The sequence below is a fragment of the Danio rerio genome, chromosome 9 (assembly GCF_049306965.1).
Source record: "Danio rerio strain Tuebingen ecotype United States chromosome 9, GRCz12tu, whole genome shotgun sequence".
NCBI lineage: Eukaryota > Metazoa > Chordata > Actinopteri > Cypriniformes > Danionidae > Danio > Danio rerio.
The window spans coordinates 2,275,013-2,281,012 of record NC_133184.1 but is presented as its reverse complement, the minus strand read 5'-3'; the positions used below and the strand labels follow the sequence as shown (position 1 = coordinate 2,281,012).

General features: G+C 39.0%; 1 long non-coding RNA gene across 1 annotated transcript in view; it reads left to right on the top strand.

Annotated features, from left to right (window-relative positions):
* Positions 1–690: 690 nt before the first annotated feature.
* The window catches only part of LOC141376045 (uncharacterized), a 52,491-nt gene continuing 47,181 nt past the window's right edge, over positions 691–6,000 (top strand). Inside the window, exon 1 of the long non-coding RNA XR_012385102.1 lies at positions 691–844. This is a non-coding gene — a long non-coding RNA (uncharacterized lncRNA). The remainder of the gene's footprint in view (positions 845–6,000) is intronic.

The window sequence follows — 6,000 nt, the reverse complement described above, 5'->3', positions numbered from 1 at the left end:
ATTTGCACATATAAAGTCATTGTAAAAAAAAAATAATAATATATTTTATTAGCAGTCCGATTGTATTTGCACAGAGTCATTGTAAATAATAATAATAAGAAGCAGAATTAATTTTATTAGCAGTCCTATTGCATTTGCACAAATAAAGTCATTGTAAAAAATAATAACAATAATAAAATAATAATAACAATAATAATATTAATAATAATAATATTACATTTAATTAGCAGTCTGATTGCATTTGAACATAAAGATATAAAAAAATAATAATACATTTAATTAGCAGTGCGATTGCATTTGCACAAATATTTTTATTGTAAATAAGAATAATAATAAGTTTTATTGGCAGTCCGTTTGCTTTTGCACATATAAAGTCATTGTACACATCAATAATACATTTAATTAGCAGTCATATTGCATTTGCACATAAAAAGTCATTGTAAAACAAAAACGCATTCCATAAGCAGTCCGATTGCATTTGCACATATAAATTTATTGTAACAAAAAACACTTTAAAAAAAACTGGAGTAGTTAATCTAAAAGTGTACCGCGGTCTAAAATCATCTCCGCTAACTGCAGTAGACTCTACCTGATATGCTACAGCTGAAATGTGTTGGCTGCAGTTCCTCCGTCCGCCTACAGGGGGCTCTAGTGTACCACACAATCCAGCGGGGGGGAAAAACAACAAACACACACAAACGGCGGCCTTCTGAAACACTTTCCCCGCTGCTTGTTCTGTCAATGGCGACTCCAATCACTCGAAAACACCCCAGATGAACCGACACGACACTCTTTTGACGCGTGGGCTTAAAATCACCAGTAAATAACATCTGATACTCTGCACGTATGTACAGCTTGAGCGACAATTTATGAGGGAATTTGTGTGTAGGCCTGTGTGTGTGTGTGTGTGTGTGTGTGTCTGATGAGTAGGCCAGAGAAGAAGCATCTGAATTTTAATGATGTTGAAGATGATATTGTGTGTCCTTCAGCCTGTTATACTGACACAAGCTCTCCATAAATCATCATATAAGCCCATCGTAAAATCATTACCAAACTGCAACCTCAGCGTCGACGCCTCACACACACACACACACACACACGTACTGAAAAAAAGCGTAAACTTTCCGGCGTAATGCCGTTCGACCCGCGGGTTAAGATCAGAGCGTGTTTAATTTGTATTGTAATAGAGACTTTCTAATCCGTAATGAAATGTCTATTAGCCGGGCTTTGCTAGGAACATTGGTGATCAGCTCGCCGAGCAGCTTGTGTCTTTGTCCTGGAGTGAGTGAAGCCAGTTTTAGCCGCTCGATAAATGTTAATCCAGTGAGGAGAGATCCGTGTGTTTGAACAGGAATCACGCTGGACTTTTCTTTTTTTTTTTCTTTGTAGCCACACTCTGCTTTGATTCCGATGGCCTGTGTTGACCTTTCAATACACTACAGACAACACACACACTAAAACGGTCCTATTAAATCCAAGGTTGCACATTACACACTCTCAAAAATAATAGTTAGGGCCAGACAGAATCTGTGCATATTTTTTGCTATTTATGAGAAATTATTTTAGGAGTATCGTAACTAAAAACTTAATATATGAAATAAAAAATTATAGTTTTTTAACTTTTATTTAATGTTTACAATGCAAATCCATCTCCACGTATTTGGTAAACCAAGTTCCCGTATAATATATCTACTTAAAGACAGAACATATTACTTTACAAACAATTTTAACAAACATTTTCATATCCGTCAATATTATTGAAATTAATTAAAAAACTGAATAAACATAAATTTACACACATTTACACAATTAAATAAATAGACTCATTAATGGGCTGGAAATCCGCAGATTGTTGTGTAACACTACCTATTAGCGGGGCCAGACGAAATCTGCGGACGTTTTTTGCTATTTCTGTGGAGAATTTTGGTAAAAATCTGCGGATTTCTGCGGAATTATTTCAGGAGTATCCAGCGGAGTATCATAACTAAAACCTTAATATATTAAATAAAAAGTAATAAATTATCTAAATAAAAACTGAATGAATTCAGATTTAAACATTTACTCAAGTAAATAAACAGAATTAATGATGAGCTAAAAATCTGCAGGAATTCTGCGGAAAATCGACGAAAAATCTGTGAAATTCTGCGCGCGCAGATTCCGTGTGTGCCTACCTATTAGACACTGTAGATTAAAATTGTCCGAGACATTACACTGTAATAATCAGTGTTGTGCAAGCTACTTGACAAATGTAGTGAGCTAAGCTATTAGCTACTCTACTTAAAATGTAGCATAACTACACTAAAGCTACCCCCAGGGAAATGTAGCAAGCTAAGCTAAAAGCTACATGGTAAAAGTAACTTAGCTACATCTAAGCTATTTTTACAATTTTCATCGAAGCAACTTAAATCCAAGTCAATCGTATCTTAGTGATCAATAAAACTGTCAGTGAAACATATGAGGCATAATAGTTCAGTTCAGTTATTTACTGTAAATAATATGATGTACTTAACAGAAACACATTATTGTATATAACAGCTAAAACTAAAAAGAAATTCAATAAAACCAGGTGTTACACATTTAAAATACTCTAGTCATTAAAGTAAAGGGAAATATTTTTGATAATAAATGAATATATATATATATATATATATATATATATATATATATATATATATATATATATATATATATATATATATATATTGTAATAAGCATTGTAGTGTTATATATACTAAAGTATTTATATTTTTTGAGCACAGCATCAGAAATTAAGTTATTGCACCGTAACGTACTTCTCGAAGTATGGTCACAAGGAATCCTGCTTCAGAAATAACTACTCTCCCTCAGTCGTCTTTTCATCAAGCAAGTTTCACCAGAGGTGGCAGTAACGCACCAAAAAGTTTGTTGTCGAACACCATAAAACAAGAAGAAGAAATCATCCTTCTCCCTATCATATGGGCTGCGTCCGAAACCGCCTACTACTCAGTAGGTACTGCATTTGAATTAAACGTACTACTCGGCCGTTAGAAAAGTACGTTCTATACAGTATGAATGTGAAAATTCAGAATTCAGACGTACTACATCCGCCATTTTGTCATGGTCACGTGACCTACCTGCGTCAGTTGCGTCGCTTTACTCCCATTCATGAATTCGCTCGCGGGGCATCATGGGATAGCGCAGCATGCATGCGATGCGCACTCCAGAATCTCGTAGTAAGTCATCCGTGTACTTCTCGCGTACTGATTTTCGAATTCTATGAAGCTCGAGTAGTATATGCCTATTTTGAGGATTGCATAGGAGGGGAGACGGCACCCGTAATGAAAAGGAAAGGGAGTCCCGTCGTTTTTATATTTATTTCAAAGTGTTTTCATCCCTAAATAAAACAAAAGCACAGAACAGACTCGTATTTAAGAGCAATGATCGGCCCCTGGTGGTTCGGTGGTATGGGCTGTGTATAGGGAGGATAGACTCTTCAATGTTTATTGCAGGGGTGTTCAAACTCGGTCCTGGAGGGCCGATGTCCTTCTGAGTTTAGCTCCAACTTGCCTTGACACACCTGCCAGGAAGTTTTTAGTATGACTAGTTAGAGCTTGATTAGCTGGTTCAGGTGTTTGATTAACTTTGGAGCTAAACTCTCCAGGAGACTGGCCCTCCAGGGCCGAGTGTGGACACCCCTGGTTTATTGCCACCCTTCAGAGAAAGACTGAAAATACTGGAGAAATTCGTGTAAATACCTTTACGGGATGATAGCGGGATAAAACTGTAAAAAAGGGGAGAATCCTGGGAAAACGCAAGGGTCGACAGGTATGAGCAGGGCCAGACGGAATCTGCGGACGTTTTTTGCTATTTCTGCGGACAATTTTGGTAAAAATCTGCGGATTTCTGCGGAATTATTTTAAGAGTATCCAGCAGAGTATCATAACTAAGACTAAGTTAACTAAGTTAATTTATTAAATAAAAAGTAATCAATTACTGAATAAAAACGGAATAAATTCAGATCTACACATTTACTCAAGTAAATAAACAGAATTAATGATGAGCTAAAAATCTGCAGAAATCTGCGCGCGCAGATTCCGTGTGGGCCTAGGTATGAGCGACGCTACTGCCAAACTACTGAGAAATTTAGTTAAGCTAGTAGCAACACTACCTGTAGCGGTGCTACTTCCCAACACTGTTCGTTTTACTTGAAACTATGCTCTTATCTTCGGCTCTATATTAATTTGAAAATACCTCGAACGTTGCCGACAAAATTAAAACATTTCTTTAGACAAATGAGATGTCAGTCAGCATCAGGAACTGCCAGCAGCAAATGAAATATTGGGGTGGCACCCAGGGTAGCCAATCCGATGTCAGTGCCACCCTGGACACCCCTCTGGCTTCGCCACTGTGTACATGCGGTGTGTGCGGATTTCTTCTTCCACATCACTTTATCCTTTATTTCCCTTCAGGACAAAACAAGGGGAGAATGAAGGGAACAGACAAAAAAACACATTACGAAAGAAAAGCGTGGGACTGCTCTTACAGTGATCCTCCAACCAGCGATTCTGACATACAAAATACAGCATGTAAAAGACCCTGACGGGATCCAGGCTACACACACACACACACACATTTCTTTGCACAGGCTGTGAGCCGTAAACAGCTTATGAAAGTCAAATGGAAATGTGGCATAATCTGACAAGTGGAGTCTGTGCTTCAAAAACAGCACTAACAATCCACACACACACACACACACACGCACGTACATACAAAAATACACACATTCACAAACATACACGTGCGTGCATGCACAAACACAATCACAGACACACACATACTGTATAGACATGCTCACAAACACACAAACACGTACATTCACAGACACACATACACACAATTACAGACACACACTGTATAGCTGTGCTCAGACGCGCACACAAACACACTGTTACACTTACAGACATACAAACACAGGCTGTTCATACTGTATAAACGTGCGCATAAACTCACAAACACACACGCTTACAAACATGCACTCATACGTGCGCACCATCCACATCCACACACAAGTGCACACTTACACTCACAAACACACTATAACAAACACATTCACGCAGAAGCACACACAAACAAACACACAAGCTCGAAAAAGATACACATACATTTACACACACAAACAGATTTGCACAAAAAATAGATCCATAAACACACATATACACCAGTCCAACTGCTCGTTAACGCAAATTTCTAATCAGCCAATCACATGGCAGCAACTCAATGCATTTAGGCATGTAGACATGGTCAAGATGATCTGCTGCTGTTCAAAGCGAGCATCAAAATGGGGAAGAAAGGGGATTTAAGTGACTTTGAACGTGGCATGGTTGTTGCTGCCTGACTGGCTGCTCTGAGTATTTCAGATACTGCTGATCTACTAGGATTTTCACGCACAACCATCTCTAGGGTTTACAGAGAATGGTCTGAAAAAGAGGAAATATCTAGTGAGCGGCAGTTCTGTGGGCGCAAATGCCTTGTTGATGCAAGAGGTTAGAGGAGAATGGCCAGACTGGTTCCAGCTGATAGAAAGGCAGCAGTAACTCAAATAAGCACTCGCTACAACCGAGCTCTGCAGAAGAGCATCTCTGAACACACAACACGTCCAACCTTGAGGCGGATGGGCTACAGCAGCAGAAGAGCACACCGGGTGCCGCTCCTGTCAGCTGAGAACAGGAAACTGAGGCTACAATTCACACAGACTCACCAAAACTGGACAATAGAAGATTGGAGAAACGTTGCTGCTCTGATGAGTCTCCATTTCTGCTGCCACATTCGGATGGTCGGGTCAGAATTTGGCCTTAACAGCATGAAAGCATGGATCCATCCCGCGTTGTATCCACGGTTCAGGCTGATGGTGGTGGTGTAATGGTGTGGGGAATGTTTTCTTGGCACACTTTGAGCCCATTAGTACCAATTGTGCATCGTGATCCACCTTTTTAGGACAAAACAAGTACTTCAGTCCTGCAA